The 17206-nt window shown below is 44.2% G+C and overlaps 1 protein-coding gene across 1 annotated transcript in view; it reads left to right on the plus strand.

The window, feature by feature from the left end:
- Window positions 1-331: 331 nt before the first annotated feature.
- Window positions 332-17206, plus strand: part of LOC139398799 (ribosome biogenesis protein bop1-like) — a 37859-nt gene continuing 20984 nt past the window's right edge. The window contains exon 1 of the mRNA XM_071144579.1: window positions 332-358. The gene's annotated coding sequence lies outside the window, so the exon portion shown is untranslated. The remainder of the gene's footprint in view (window positions 359-17206) is intronic.

Below are 17206 nucleotides of genomic sequence, written 5' to 3' on the forward strand. Positions count from 1 at the left end.
TACTCCTGTGTGTCTCTGAGACAGAGCAGACAGACGGACAACATTCCGGAGGGCTTTGACCATGGCAGACAGACGGACAACATTCCGGAGGGCTTTGACCATGGCAGAGGAAACAACTCAGAGTAGAGCAGAGCTTATGGCTAAACCTGCTGTGGCTACACTGCTACATCCTGTCAGGGGGAGACTTGGGAGGGTGTAAAGGGGTGAGGGGATGGGACATCCACCCCCCCTGGGAGAATCCCTAGAGTTTTCACCAGGGACCAGCAGAACCGGCTCTCATGTGGTACGATTTCTTAAATCCAGGCTCCTCCACTCTATTATACTGAGCAGTAGGGGTGTAATGGTTCACCACGTCTAGGTACGTATTGCGGTTTTGGGGTCATGTTTTGGTACAGCGGTGAAATTAATTGCCAACCGTTACTGTAGTTCATTTATATTTATTTAAGAAAATGTAAAGTGTTGGTTTTCGTGATTCCATATGATTATGAGTTATATAATACCAGATGAGAAATATCTTTGTGTTTACTTAAATGACTCAACAACAACACAAAAATAAAGTGCATTGTGTGTGAAATCAATATGCAAACATGGCTCAGATGGTGTATAGGCCCTAGCTATATGTTCTTACAGAGTGTGACTCATAAAGGGGGCATGTCTGTAGCACGCTACTCTCCATTTCCACTCCAGGGTAATGTGATGGGCTGTCAATGTTAAGTAGCTTTCTGTCTCCCTGGAGGTCCATCCGTCTGTTATAAGTGCATCACAGGGGGCCAATTCATTGATTACATTGACTTTAACTTGCTTATATAGAGCGGGTACTACCTGTGCGAGAGGGGGCAAAGTTCGTAACGTGGCTCGAGCACTTCCACGAGGTGCTGAAACCCCCTATTTTTCTCAACCACTATAAACGAACCTGTTGCGCTTCTCGTGTCTTTGGCCCGGTCAGAATCGGCTGTGAAGGGCTGCTTGAATGCAGATGGGAGACCGTTGTGGTTTTTTGTTTCCATCTTGCTCTGAGGGGTAGGAATACTGGGGTGATGTCGGCGTAAATGTGTCAACATGTTTGAGGTGTTGGCAGCTGCATAGGCTATTCTCGTTGAGCAGTGGCCACGTACTCTTTCTGTTCTTCGCTGTTGAAATCGACTAGGAAGACCAAAATGTTCTCAAACTGGAAATGTAAAACGATGTTGAATCCTCCTGGTTTATCGATCCCACCACTCACCATCGTACAGAACTAGTTCCCGGCTGCACCTCAAAAGGACAGTGTGAAATGCGGCAATGGCAAAAATATGTCCCCAGCCATGTAATTACCACAAATGGCTTGTTTGTAAAGTTCGCCATATTGTACATCGCTCTCTTATTCTTCTGTTGTATCGGCGTTAGTACAGTATACATGATCCCAATTCTAGCTCCAAGACGGACACTTTTTATTTTGTTTTTATGAAAAAGTTGATTGTGCTGATTTATTGGCATATTGAATGATGTTGTGCACCATAGTTTAAGAACTCTATGGGTAGTGCTAAAAACAATGACGTCGTATAACAATTCCTCCATCTTTATGCGCCTTCACCATTTCAACATGTGTACAGGTTCTAGTTGTTTCAATGTAATAGCCTGAAATGTTTTCAGCTCAGATTCACTCGAGGCATACAACACATCATAGGCATAGCCTATAGGCCTAGTGTGTTGTTCACAATACGGACTGAACCAAAGTCCCTGTACTGAACGGTTCTGGAGAATATGTGTATCGTTTCCCCTCTAGTGAGCAGGCTCAGCTACATCCTTTATGATCTGAAGGGAGAAATGGGCTTTACTTAGGTGGGTTGTTGGGTAGAGGTGATCTCAAGTGGGAACTATTGTGCCCAGCCAGAGTTTGTTTACCAGTTCGTCTCTCAATGACCCACAGTTCAATCACTTTATTATTAGGGAACTAGTTTCGAGAATTTGCGACAACAAAATTGTTACCTTCCAGGATTTAGACTTGCCGGAGAGCCGGGAATGCTGCACTTCCAGGAATGCTGCTTCTGGTCCAAAAACAACTTCCAGACTAGTGGTTGAGTGATTGGCAGCCTGGCGAGGGAGGGAAGGAGGGTGGGTTGCTAAAGAGTTGTGTTGGTTTGGGTAATCTCTTCAGTGTAGTTATGTGGCTCTGTTGCACACAGAGACGTTATCCCTCTGATCTCTGTCTCATAGATGGACATACTGTAGACCTTTTGGTCTTCAGTAGACATGGATAGACCTTTGGTCTTCAGTAGTAAGTAGGCTAGAGACAGAGTTCCAGAATTCTGGTACATATCCCCTAAAATCCTGGTCAGAAGATTCCTGGAATCAGGGGGGAATAAGGACTTCCTCCCAACCAGGACTTCCTGAAAACCTGGACATTTTGCAACCTGAGCTACACTGAACAGTAGACGTTCAATGACGGTCTTCAGACTGAGAGATATTTATAACGGACAGTCACAGACATGTGTTCATGGTTTGCTGATTCCACTGAGTCATTAGGTATGGGACTGATTCATTCCCTGTGACACACAGTGGAGTGGAGGGAGGACTGACTGGACTGAGCCTTCAGTCATCCCTGTGACCTGAGAGCATCATTCCTTCTTTCCTGGAGATCAAAGTCACTCTGACACTAGTGAGTGTCTTTCCATCTCAGAGTGAGAGTGATGGGCTAGTGTCTTTCCATCGCAGACGGAGGGAGAGAGCCTAAAGGTAATGACTGGAGGTTGATCGATTAATCAGCATGGCCAATTTTAATTAGGGACGATTTCAAGTTCTCATAACAATCGTTAATCTGCTTTTTTTTGGATGCCGATTACATTGCAATCCATGAGGAAACTGCGTGGCTACGCGAGTGCATTGTCAAAAGGACCTTGTGGCTGGAAGGAGCCAATGAAAGTTACTAGCTAGCATTAAACTTATATCATAAAAATCAATCAATCTTCACATAATCACTAGTTAACTACACATGGTTGATGATATTACTAGGTTAACTAGCTTGTCCTGCGTTGTATGTAATCAATGTGGTGCCTGTTAATTTATCATCGAATCACAGCCTACATGTACTTCAACTGCGCCAAACGGGTGATGATTTAACAGAAGCGCATTCGTGAAAAAAAGCACTATCGTTGCACAAATGTACCTAACCATAGACATCAATGCCTTTTCTTAAAATCAATACACAGAAGTATATTTTTATAAACCTGCATATTTAGTTCAAATAAATGCATTTTAGCAGGCAATATTAACTAACTTCTCTTGCGTTCAGTGCAAGCAGAGTCAAGGTATATGCAAAAGTTTGGGCCGCCCGGCTTGTTGCAAACTGTGTTTCTTCCTAACAAAGACCGTAATTAATTTTCCAGAATTGTACATAATTATGACACAACATTGAAGGTTGTGCATTGTAACAGCAATATGTAGACTTAGGGTTGCCACCCATTCGACAAAATACGTAATGGTTCCGTATTTCACTGAAAGTGGTAGGCAGCAGCAGCAGGCTCGTAAGCATTCATTCAAACAGCACTTTGCGAACAGCTCTTAGCAATTCTTGAAGCACAGCGCTGTTAATGACTTCAAGCATATCAACTCCTGAGATTAAGCTGGCAATACTAAAGTGCCCATAAGAACATCCAATAGTCAAAGGTATATGAAATAGAAATGGTATGGAGAGAAATCTTCGACGCGTCATAATTCCTATAATAACTAACCTAAAACTTCTTAACTGGGAATATTGAAGAACTGGGAATATTGAACCACCAGCTTTCATATGTTCTCATGTTCTGATCAAGGAACTGAAACGTTCGTTTTTTTACATGGCACATATTGCACTTTTACTTTCTTCTCAAACTGGTTTTGCATTATTTAAACCAAATTGAACGTGTTTCAATAGTTATTTGAGACTAAATAGATTTTATTTATGTATTATATTAGTTAAAATAAAAGGGTTCATTCAGTATTATTGTAGTTGTCATTATTACATATATATATATATATACACAGTTGAAGTTTACATACACTTAGGTTGGAGTCATTAAACTAGTTTTTCAACCACTCCAAACATTTCTTGTTACCAAACTATAGTTTTGGCAAGTCGGTTAGGACATCTACTTTGTGCATGACACAAGTAATTTTTCCAACATTTGTTAACAGACAGATTATTGCACTTAAAATTCACTGTATCACAATTCCAGTGGGTCAGAAGTTTACATACACTAAGTTGACTGTGCCTTTAAACAGCTTGGAAAATTCCAGAAAACGATGTCATGGCTTCTGATAGGCTAATTGACATAATTTGAGTCAATTGGAGGTACCTGTGGATGTATTTCAAGGCCTACCTTCAAATGCAGTGCCTCTTTGCTTGACATCATGGGAACATCAAGAAATCAGCCAAGACCTAAAAGAAAAATAATTGTAGACCTCCACAAGTCTGGTTCATCCTTGGGAGCAATTTTCAAATGCCTGAAAGTACCACTTTCATCTGTACAAACAATAGTACGCAAGTATAAACACCATAGGCGTTGCTGCAGGAGGGACTGGTGCACTTCGCAAAATAGATGGCATCATGAGGACGGCGAATTATGTAGGTATATTTAAGCAACATCTAAAGACATCAGTTAAAGCTTGGTCACAAATGGGTCTTCCAAATGGACAATGACCCCAAGCATACTTCCAGAGTTGTGGGAAAATGGCTTAGGGACAACAAAGTCAAGGCATTGGAGTGGCCATCACAAAGCCCTGACTTCAGTCCTATAGAACATTTGTGGGCAGAACTGAAAAACTGTGTGCGAGCAAGGAGGCCTACAAACCTGACTCAGTTACACCAGCTCTGTCAGGAGGAATGGGCCAGAATTCACCCAACTTATTGTGGGAAGCTTGTGGAAGGCTACAATAAACATTTAACTCAAGTTAAACAATTTAAAAGGCAATGCTACCAAATACTAATTGAGTGTATGTAAACGTCTGACCCACTGGGAATGTGATGAAAGAAATAAAAGCTTAAATCATTCTTTCTACTATTATTCTGACATTTCACATTCTTAAAATAAAGTGGTGATCCAAACTGACCTGAGCTTTTACTGGGATGAAATGTCAGGAATTGTGAAAAACTGAGTTTAAATGTATTTGGCTGTATGTAAAACTTCCGACTTCACCTGTTTTCGTCCTCCAATAATTGGTATCGGCGTTGAAAAATCATAATCGGTCGACCTCTGGTAATGACCACCACTCTAACATCATCACCTCTGTCTGATTCAGGATGGCACCACTTAATTCCCTCCAAAGGATAAATAAAGCTAAATAAATAAAGCTCAGACTACAGAAGGTACAGCTCATGGTCATGTTGGTCTACTAGTCTGGCTGTCCTCTAGCGCTCTACTAGTCTGGCTGTCCTCTAGCGCTCTACTAGTCTGACTGTCCTCTAGCGCTCCACTAGTCTGGCTGTCCTCTAGCGCTCCACTAGTCTGGCTGTCCTCTAGCGCTCTACTAGTCTGGCTGTCCTCTAGCGCTCTACTAGTCTGGCTGTCCTCTAGCGCTCTACTAGTCTGGCTGTCCTCTAGCGCTCTACTAGTCTGGCTGTCCTCTAGCGCTCTACTAGTCTGGCTGTCCTCTAGGGCTCTACTAGTCTGGCTGTCCTCTAGGGCTCTACTAGTCTGGCTGTCCTCTAGGGCTCTACTAGTCTGGCTGTCTAGGGCTCTACTAGTCTGGCTGTCCTCTAGCGCTCTACTAGTCTGGCTGTCCTCTAGGGCTCTACTAGTCTGGCTGTCCTCTAGGGGTCTACTAGTCTGGCTGTCCTCTAGGGCTCTACTAGTCTGGCTGTCCTCTAGCGCTCTACTAGTCTGGCTGTCCTCTGGGGCTCTACTAGTCTGGCTGTCCTCTAGCGCTCTACTAGTCTGGCTGTCCTCTAGGGCTCTACTAGTCTGGCTGTCCTCTAGGGCTCTACTAGTCTGGCTGTCCTCTAGGGCTCTACTAGTCTGGCTGTCCTCTAGCGCTCTACTAGTCTGGCTGTCTTCTAGCGCTCTACTAGTCTGGGCTATCCTCTAGCGCTCTACTAGTCTGGCTGTCCTCTAGCGCTCTACTAGTCTGGCTGTCCTCTAGCGCTCTACTAGTCTGGCTGTCCTCTAGGGCTCTACTAGTCTGGCTGTCCTCTAGGGCTCTACTAGTCTGGCTGTCCTCTAGGGCTCTACTAGTCTGGCTGTCCTCTAGCGCTCTACTAGTCTGGCTGTCCTCTAGGGCTCTACTAGTCTGGCTGTCCTCTAGGGCTCTACTAGTCTGGCTGTCCTCTAGGGCTCTACTAGTCTGGCTGTCCTCTAGCGCTCTACTAGTCTGGCTGTCCTCTAGGGCTCTACTAGTCTGGCTGTCCTCTAGGGCTCTACTAGTCTGGCTGTCCTCTAGCGCTCCACTAGTCTGGCTGTCCTCTAGCGCTCAACTAGTCTGGCTGTCCTCTAGCGCTCTACTAGTCTGGCTGTCCTCTAGCGCTCTACTAGTCTGGCTGTCCTCTAGCGCTCTACTAGTCTGGCTGTCCTCTAGCGCTCTACTAGTCTGGCTGTCCTCTAGCGCTCTACTAGTCTGGCTGTCCTCTAGGGCTCTACTAGTCTGGCTGTCCTCTAGGGCTCTACTAGTCTGGCTGTCCTCTAGGGCTCTACTAGTCTGGCTGTCTAGGGCTCTACTAGTCTGGCTGTCCTCTAGCGCTCTACTAGTCTGGCTGTCCTCTAGGGCTCTACTAGTCTGGCTGTCCTCTAGGGGTCTACTAGTCTGGCTGTCCTCTAGGGCTCTACTAGTCTGGCTGTCCTCTAGCGCTCTACTAGTCTGGCTGTCCTCTGGGGCTCTACTAGTCTGGCTGTCCTCTAGCGCTCTACTAGTCTGGCTGTCCTCTAGGGCTCTACTAGTCTGGCTGTCCTCTAGGGCTCTACTAGTCTGGCTGTCCTCTAGGGCTCTACTAGTCTGGCTGTCCTCTAGGGCTCTACTAGTCTGGCTGTCCTCTAGCGCTCTACTAGTCTGGCTGTCCTCTAGGGCTCTACTAGTCTGGCTGTCCTCTAGGGCTCTACTAGTCTGGCTGTCCTCTAGGGCTCTACTAGTCTGGCTGTCCTCTAGCGCTCTACTAGTCTGGCTGTCCTCTAGGGCTCTACTAGTCTGGCTGTCCTCTAGGGCTCTACTAGTCTGGCTGTCCTCTAGCGCTCTACTAGTCTGGCTGTCCTCTAGGGCTCTACTAGTCTGGCTGTCCTCTAGCGCTCTACTAGCCACAAGGTTGCTGCTTTTAATGATGACACTTGGTTTTGGCCCACATTGTGATAACTCTATAAACTCCAAACTATTTTTTATTTGATTTTTTATTTGATTTTTAATGTTCTTTCAGCTTCACTGTGGAAAGCACTAGCAGGCTGTAAGAGAAGAGGCTTATTTGAGCACTTTGATGCGTTTGGGATCAATGAGGCAGTCTGGTCCCCTGCTCAGGTTATAGTCCATTTTAAATACAGTAAGGGGCTGTGAGTGAGCATTATGGAGGGGATTTCTGTTTATTCTCTCTGCCTAGTGGAATAATGTGTACATTAGTGATGGCATTTCTCTCTGCCTAGTGGAATAATGGGTACATTAGTGATGGCATTTCTCTCTGCCTAGTGGAATAGTGGGTACATTAGTGATGGCATTTCTCTCTGTCAAGTGGAGTAATGGGTACATTAGTGATGGCATTTCTCTCTGTCAAGTGGAGTAATGGGTACATTAGTGATGGCATTTCTCTCTGCCTAGTGGAATAATGGGTACATTAGTGATGGCATTTCTCTCTGCCTAGTGGAATAATGGGTACATTAGTGATGGCATTTCTCTCTGCCTAGTGGAATAGTGGGTACATTAGTGATGGCATTTCTCTCTGTCAAGTGGAGTAATGGGTACATTAGTGATGGCATTTATATTTTCCTAGTGGAATAGTGGGTACATTTAGTGATGGCATTTCTCTCTGCCTAGTGGAATAATGAGAACATTAGTGATGGCATTTCTCTCTGCCTAGTGGAATAGTGGGTACATTAGTGATGGCATTTCTCTCAGTCAAGTGGAGTAATGGGTACATTAGTGATGGCATTTCTCTCTGCCTAGTGGAATAATGGGTATATTAGTGATGTCATTTCTGTCTGACTAAGGGAAAGGAACCCTGGGATTTAGTCTAGAATGCATAGAAAAGTATCCTATTCCGCTGACGTTAATCTAAATCAGACACACACACACCTCTTCTGCTTCGCTAGTGTTAATCCTAAATCAATCACCATGCGTACACACACACACACACACACACACCTCTCCTTCTCTAGTATTAATTTAAATCAGTCATCTCCCACACTTTGTTTTTGCCCAACTGAAAAATGGTGATGGTAGGAATGAGCCCTCCATTAAGTTGTCAAAAGGGATACAAACCAAATGTGTTCTTGTTTATCATCTGGGAGGAAGCCTGGGTGCTGTTATATAAATAGTTTGTGTCTGTCCCACCATGTGTTGGTCCTAATGCAGACTGTTTTCTTTGTTTGGATGCCCCCTTTCTCATTCTTCTCATCTTGAAGCAATAGGGCAGGGTTTACCAAACTCCATCCTGGGGCACCCCCTGGGTGCATGTTTGGTTTCTGCCCTAGCGCTACACAGCTGATTCAAATCATCAAAGATTGATAATGAGATGGTTATTTGAATCAGCTGTGTAGTGCTAAGGCAGTTTAGGAAACCCTGCAATAGGCTATTGGATGTCACTTTGTCTAACTCCCGAGACTGATAAAATAGTAACGTTATGTGCTCACCTTAATGTTTCTTCAATTAGGCCACGGGTACTAAAGTACTATTTGAGAAGGTTCGGTCATACACATTTCCTAGGTGGCAAAGGTCCGGATGGGTATTGTCATTGATCGGCATAGTAACAAACCCCCACCTCACAACCCCAAACTGTTTTAAAATGTTTCAGTTTTAAAGCAAATTTCCTGCAATTTTGACAGGTCTTAAGTGTGTTCATATGATACCAGGGATTGAGGCCCGGCTGTTCCAAAAAAAATATTATTTGATCCGGACTTGGCTGTATTAGGCTATTCCACCAATATTGGAATATTCTTAGTTATTGGCTAGTTCCTGACTGCAGTGATATTACTTTGCTTTCAGTTTCAGTTGTTTTTTGTCCGTCCTCTGTGTTCACATCTGTGTTGATATGTAGCCTACTATCAACCAATGCCCTACAAATGCACACCCACTACACTAGGCTATATCACCTCTAGGATAACAAGGAAAAGGGAAGGGAGAGAATTTATCATTCTCACATGTGACTCTTGGTTGCCTAATTATTAGTGTTCTTGCCCATAAAAAATGACAAAATCATATTTTTTTGCAAAGAAAAATTAAGTCATCTTCTTCCCCAAATTCCATGCTGCAATCCTCCTGTTATTCCTGCAGCCAAGGCATTCCAGCCACTGTGAGGAGGAAGAGGTCAGCGGAGTGGAAAAAGTGAGGCGAGCTCCCTCCTTCCTGCTGGTCTGCTCTCTCAGCGTTACCATCTTAATTTAACCCCTCCTACCTCCTGGCCCAACCAAAACTGTAGTCTGGGGGCCCTAACCAAAACTGTAGTCTGGGGGCCCTAACCAAAACTGTAGTCTGGGGGCCCTAACCAAAACTGTAGTCTGTGGCCCTTAACCAGAGCTGTAGGCTAGGGGCTAGTGCTGACCAATTAGTGCTTTCCGAGGTCGGTTCGGTTTCGTTTAGGTTATAACGGGTACCATCAGCTAAATGTATGATGGTCAGTCAATCCGGAAAAACCAAAAACCATCAAGCACTATAAGGAAACTGGCTCTTATGTCAGGGTCACTGTGCAAAGCTCTTATCAAGTCAAAAGGTGGCGACTTTGAAGAATCGTGTGTGTGTGTGTGTGTGTGTTGGTTGATGCAACAGGACAACGACCCAAAACACAGAAGTAAATCAACAACAGAATGGCTTCAACAGATGAAAATACTCCTTCTGTAGTCCTGACCTCAACCCGATTGAGATGCTGCGGCATAACCTCAAGAGATCCGTTCACATCAAACATTACAAGAATATTGCTGTAACTGTAAGAACATGAAAATGTATAATTGTTTGTGTGTTGTTAGTATAAGCGGACTGTTTGTCTATTGTTGTGACCTAGATGAAGTGTGTTTGTGTGTGTACACTACTGGTCAAAATTTTTAGAACACCTTTTCATTCAATGGTTTTTCTTTGCTTTTACTATTTTCTACATTGTAGAATAAAAATGAAGACATAAACTATGAAATAACATATGGAATCATGTAGGAACCAAAAAAGTGTTAAACTAATCAAAATATATTTGAGATTCTTCAAATAGCCACCGTTTGCCTTGATGACTCCCAAGAGGGTGCAAAGCTTTCTCTCAACCAGCTTCTTAAGGTAGTCAACTGGAATGCATTTCAATTAACAAGTGTGCCTTGTTAAAAATACATTTGTGGAATTTCTTGAAAATATGAAGTGGTACTCAGTAATGTGTTGTTTTCCCCGAACATGACGCCTTGTATTCAGGACATAACTAATGTCATTTGTGTTCCACATGTTTTGCAGTTAGACACTTTAGTGGCTTATTGCAAACAGGATGCATGGTTTGGAATATTTTTATTCTGTACCTTCCTTGTCACTCTGTCATTTAGTTAGTATTGTTGTTGATCCATCCCCAGTTTTTTCCTATCACAGCAATTATACTCAAACAGTAAAAGTAAAGTAACAGTAAAGTCACCATTCAGCAACAGAGTTAGGAAGGACGCCTGTATCTTTGTAGTGACTGTGTATTGATACACCATCCAAAGTGTAATTATCTTCACCATGCTCAAAGGGATATTCAATGTCTGTTTTTTCTTCTACCCATCTACCAATAGGTGCCCTTCTTTGCGATGCGTTGGAAAACCTCCCTGGTCTTTGTGGTTGAATCTGAAGTCCACTGCTTGACTGAGAGGACCGTACATATAATTGTATGTGTGGGGTATAGAGTTGAGGTAGTCGTAAAAAAAAGTCCATGCAACTTATTACGTGACTTGTTAACTTATTGACTCAAGACATTTCAGCTTTTCATTTTTTATTAAAATGTAAAGATAATTCCACTTTTACATTATGGGGTATTGTATGTAGGCCGGTGACACACACACAAAGAAGTGCCAATAGAAAACTACAAAATACAGATAGTTTGCTGTCAATCTAGCCCCAGTTTGACGTCAAATGCAGCTACGTTGCTGTTATTCTGGCTGCAGTGTTTGATGTGACTGAATTAGCTGAAGTTGGCTAGCTAGCAAACAAGGAATAAGAATGGAACATTTAGAACAAACACGTCCATAGATTTAGAACAAAAATACTTAACAACTGGGTTGCGTCTCTGGCAACTGAACCGATAGAACGAACGACCAGCGGGCTTGGCTAGCAACCCTAGATCTGTGTCAGGACTGTATCTTGTGGAAGGATGAAATAGTATGAATAAATTCAGCAAAACAATGTTTTTACTGAAAATATGTCAATCGTTAATTTAATATGTTGGTAAACTGTTGTATGAAGGTGATAATGCCCTCGAAGCCTGTGTTTGGAGGAAAAATTGGCATGGTTTGCCTGCCCTTGACTTCAACACCCGCACCAATGTATACTCTAAACACCAGCTTCTAGGGCATTATCAGTTATATAGTCAGGGTTTTCAGAATGCATTTAAATAACATTACGTTTAATGGAAATTCCCCAACCCCAAAATAGTGAACATTTTATTTGCCAAAACATGGAATATTTTCTGTTGTCTTTGTCAGGTCCACATTGGGTAGACATCAATAGACCAACAGTGAAATAACACAATTGCAGTCATCTAATCTCTCCTCAGGCAGTAGCAGCCAGACACACACTGTTATCTCTGTGATCCCCATATTGTACTGTCTTCATTCATCATCCTATTTAGCTTGCCTGTGTAAGCATGCTGCAGCGCTGTCTGACAAAATCATTGTACTAGTTTTTCAAAGTAGATAAGGCATCAGCCAGCCTCAGCCCGGTCAATTCCTGCCAGTCTACATAGTGCGATTTCAACCCAGAGCATATCGGAATGCTTTTTCTCTACCACATCTCCGGAATCCTACCGCAAGCTCTGAACCTTTTACACTGGATCATCACAGCTAGCTAGCTGCTACCTGAGTGGCTACTCCTGGCTAACGTCTCTGTCCCGAAGCAAGCACCAGTTAGCCTGGAGCTAGCCTCGAGCTAGGCCCATCTCCCGGCTAGCCGAAGTGATCTATCAGACAATTCCTGGGCTTCAATACCTCTTTTGCAAATTGGACTGGACCCTTTGCTGCCGACACGGAGTTCGGCCGATCCATCACGACTGGTCTGCCGACGTAACCGTCCGAGGGGGTTTCAACAGGCTCTTCTGTTGCTACATCCCCCTGTGGCCCATCTGCTAGCCCCGGCCTGCAAGCTGTCTGAATCACAGTGTCTCCAGCTCGCCTAGCTACTCACTGGACCCTATGATCGGCTACACATGCCTCTCCCTAATGTCAATATGTCTTGTCTATTGCTGTTTTGGTTAGTGATTTTTGTCCTATTTCACTGTAGAGCCTCCAGCCCTGCTCAATATGCCTTTAGCTAGCCCTTTTGTCCCCCCCCCCCCTCACACACACACACACACACATGCGGTGACCTCACCTGGCTTAAATGGTGCCTCTAGAGACAACCTCTCTCATCGTCACTCAATGCCTAGGTTACCTCCACTGTACTCACATCCTACCATACCCTTGTCTGTACATTATGCCTTGAATCTATTCTTCCGCGTACAGAAATCTGCTCCTTTTACTCTGTTCTGAACACACTAGACGACCAGTTCTTATAGCCTTTAGCCGTACCCTTATCCTACTTCTCCTCTGTTCCTCTGGTGATGTAGAGGTTAACCCAGGCCCTGCAGCCCCTAGTATCACTCCCATTCCCCAGGCGCTCTCAGTTGTTGACTTCTGTAACCATAAAAGCCTTGGTTTCATGCATGTTAACATTAATCCTGGCTTAGGAAGGCCATCAAAAGTCCTGATGCTTCCATCCCAAACTATAACATTTTCTGACAAGATAGAACTGCCAAAGGGGGCGGATTTGCAATCTACTGCAGAGAGCCAAACAATTCGAGCTTCTACTTTTAAAAATCCACCTTTTCAGAAACCAGTCTCACCGTTGCCGATTGTTATAGACCCCTTTAGCCCCCAGCTGTGCCCTGGACACCATATGTGAATTGATTGCCCCCCATCTATCCTCAGAGTTTGTACTGTTAGGTGACCTAAACTGGGACATGCTTAACACCCCTGCTGTCCTACAATCTCAGCTATATTCCCTAAATCTCACACAAATGATCAATGAACCCACCAGGTACAACCCTAAATCCGTAACCATGGGCACCCTCTTAGATATCATCCTGACCAACTTGCCCTCTAAATACACCTCTGCTGTCTTCAACCAGGATCTCAGCGATCACTGCCTCATTGCCTGCGTGCGTAATGGGTCTGTGGTCAAACGACCACCCCTCATCACTGTCAAATGCTCCCAAAAACACTTCAGCGAGCAGACCTTTCTAATCAACCTGGCCCGGGTATCCTGGAAGGATATTGACCTGATATTGATCGTGTCAGTAGAGGATGCTTGGTTTCTCTTTTAAAGTGCTTTTTTCGCCATCTTAACTTCTTAAAGCGAAATAATAAATGCCTTACCTTTGATGATCTTCTGTTGGCACTCCAAAAGATCCCAGTTACATCACAAATGGTCCTTTTGTTCGATAATGTCCTTCTTTATATCCATTCAAACTCAGTTTAATGGGAGCCACCAAAATGGGAGCCACCAAGAAAAACTACAATTTTATGGCTCATTCTTCCAAAAACCAGCCTGAAACTCTTTCTAAAGACGGTTGACATCTAGTGGAAGCCCTAGGAACTGCAATCTGGGAGGATTTTGCCTTTATAATAAAAGTGACAGCCATTGAAAACAGTGGTAGGCTGACATTTTGGGGGCAGGGGGGGGATGGTTTGTCCTTGGGGTTTCGCCTGCAATTTCAGTTATGTTATACTCACTAACATAATTTTAATAGTTTTAGAAACTTAGTGTTGTCTATCCAGATCTACCAATTATATGCATATCCTAGCTTCTGGGCCTGAGTAACAGGCAGTTTACTTTGGGCACGCTTTTCATCCAGATGTGAAAATACTGCCCCCTACCCAAGAGAGGTTAAATAAGCATGGCCCACTCAAAAAAAATAATAATTTAAAACTAAGAACAGATCTAGCCCTTGAATGCCCTTAACCAGCACAAAAACATCCTGCGATATGCAACTTTTCAGGGAAGTTAGGAACCAATATACTCAGTCAGTTAGGAAAGCTAAGGCTAACTTTTTCAAAGAGAAATTTGCTTCCTGTAGCACTAATTCCAAAAGGTTTTGGGACACTGTAAAGTCCATGGAGAATAAGAGCACCTCCTCCCAGTGCATGCTCTTCAAACGATTGCTGCCCGCACCCTCCCAACCGACTAGCATCACTACTCTGGACGGTTCTGACCTAGAATATGTGGACAACTTCAAATACCTAGGTGTCTGGGTAGACTGTACATTCTCCTTCCAGACTCGCATCTCCAATCCAAAATTAAATCTAGAATCTGCTTCCTATTTTGCAACAAGCATCCTTCACTCATGCTGCCAAACATACCATCGTAAAACTGACTATCCTACCGATCCTTGATTTCCCCAATATAATTTACAAAATAGCCTCCAACACTCTACTCAGCAAAGTGGATGCAGTCTATCACAGTGCCATCCGTTCTGTCACCAAAGCCCCAAATACTACCCACCACTGCGACCTGTATGCTCTCGTTGACTGGCCCTCACTACATATTTGTCGCCAAACCCACTGGCCCCAGGTCATCTATAAGTCTTTGCTACGTAAATCCCTGCCGTATCTCAGCTCACTGGTCACCATAGCAACACCCACCCATAGCACACGCTCCAGCAGGTATATTTCACTGGTCATCCCCAAAGCCAAAACTTTCTTTGGCCGCCTTTCCTTCCAGTTCTCTGCTGCCAATGACTGGAACGAATTGCAAAAATCACTGGAGCTGGAGTCTTATATCTCCCTCACTAACTTTAAGCATCAGTTGTCAGAGCAGCTTACCGATCACTGTACCTGTACACAGCCAATCTCTAAATAGCACACCCACCTACCTCATCCCCATTTTTGCATTTTTGCACCCCAGTATCTCTACTTGCACATCATCTTCTGCACATCTACCACTTCAGTGTTAATGCTAAATTGTAATTATATCGCCTCTGTGGCCCATTTATTACATACCTCTTTACTCGTCTACATTTGCACACACTGTACATATATTTTTTTATTATGTGTTTGACTGTATGTTTGTTTATGTGTAACTATGTGTTGTTTTTGTCGCACTGCTTTGCTTTATCTTGGCCAGGTTGCAGTTATAAATGAAAACTTGTTCTCAACTGGTCTACCTGGTTAAATAAAAACATCTCTGTCCGAGCTGGAAAGAACCCGGCGCAATGGAGTATGGTCATTGTAGTTAATTACTCATTTTATTCGCTCCTTCCCTCAGTGTTATTGATTGTTTTAGTTGAGAGTTCTGAAGTTTTGGGACCTGGTAGAGTTGGTTGGCCTGTCTATGGCAGGCTGAGCGCCACCTCATGCCAGCTACACGCCCTGGCGGATGGGCATCCTGGTTGGCATAATCAGAGGTATGGATGAAGGCACGCCTGGAATGCTATACTAATTGGACCTGCTGTCCCATTGGCATGTGTTTGCCATGGTTTTCCTTCCACTCCTGAGGCCGGTGCCAAACCAAATGCCATACAACACAGATGCATGGCAGTTCTGCATTCTTCAAACGTATTGTTCTCACAACAATTTGGCTTAACAGATTTATTTGGTGTATAATTTTGTCTGGTTTTCAAGCACTCTAAATACTTACTGGGAGCTGAACCAAGTACCATAGAAGTCATGATTCAGTTATGAATGGCTCATTGGTCCTATCTAATTTCATGGTGTCATCACCCGTCCTCATGTTGTCTCTCCCCATAGGCCTGTGAGAAGTGATTTCCTTACACTTTAAGAGAAATAGGTGGCTAAGCATTCTCAATTCTCACATGATAAATGACTTGATAATAGTGATGACAGGACTGTACAGTGATCAGGCTGGTTGACTTATCACAGTGTAGTGTTACTCAATGGCCAGCCAGTTAGACCCACGGTGTGGCCCCAGTGTTGAGGAGGGAGGGGGTCACACACACACACACACACTGGGAGTGAAGGGGGTCAGAGGGGGCTTTTTTAAGAGTGGGTCCTGCTGAAAACGAGAGGTGTCACGTTGCACTCCGCCCGCTGTAAGATCTGTGAGAACGCAGTGGTGTCTGTTTGATGTTGTCATCTCGTTAAGACACTGCATTGGGTGTGCTGGCTGGGACACACCAGCTGAAACATTGTAAAGAAAGAACCTACCCGAGAGGGGAAAAGTTTTAATCAATATTAGACCACCAACACCCTCCATTTAAACCACCACCTCCATCTGTACTGGATACCACCCTCAGCCGAACCTGTTGATCTGGGATGAATACGGTTAAACATAGTTACTTGGACAGGAGGGGGACCTGATCCTATATCAGCACTCCTACTGTGAGAGGCTTTATAAATACAGGCTCTGGTCCTCTCCTCCCTTCCCACTCTGTCCCTCTACCAAAGCACCATTTTGTGCATTGAGGTCCATTCAAAGCAGGCCTCTCTATCCAATCTAATGACATTTTCCGTGGAAGTCTCCTCACCCTGACAGAACCCAGCCTGGCTGACTGACACTTAATAAAGCCCCGTGTTTGGCTGGCCGATTGAAAGCAGGTGGTGCGCTGCAGTCTCTACTCTCTCTGTACGGAGTCTTGTGTGTCCCTATCCCTATCTGTGCTGTCCCGGTTGAGACACACGCACACATACGCGTGCACATACAGACGAGGGACGCGTGCGCGCGCACACACACACAAACAGAATGTCCAGTTATGAGTGTGTTGGACTTGACAGTCGCATTGACCAGTCCAGCAGTCACTCCCTGCAGTCACAGCCTGACACTTAGTCCTGACATACCAGCTTAACAGCAACCAGCCAGGCAACAACAAGCAGCCTTTTGTAAGTGCTGAAAAAACATTGGGTAAAGCCAGCTAATA

This window comes from Oncorhynchus clarkii, unplaced genomic scaffold, assembly GCF_045791955.1.
Source record: "Oncorhynchus clarkii lewisi isolate Uvic-CL-2024 unplaced genomic scaffold, UVic_Ocla_1.0 unplaced_contig_9522_pilon_pilon, whole genome shotgun sequence".
In the NCBI taxonomy this organism is placed as follows: Eukaryota; Metazoa; Chordata; class Actinopteri; order Salmoniformes; family Salmonidae; genus Oncorhynchus; species Oncorhynchus clarkii.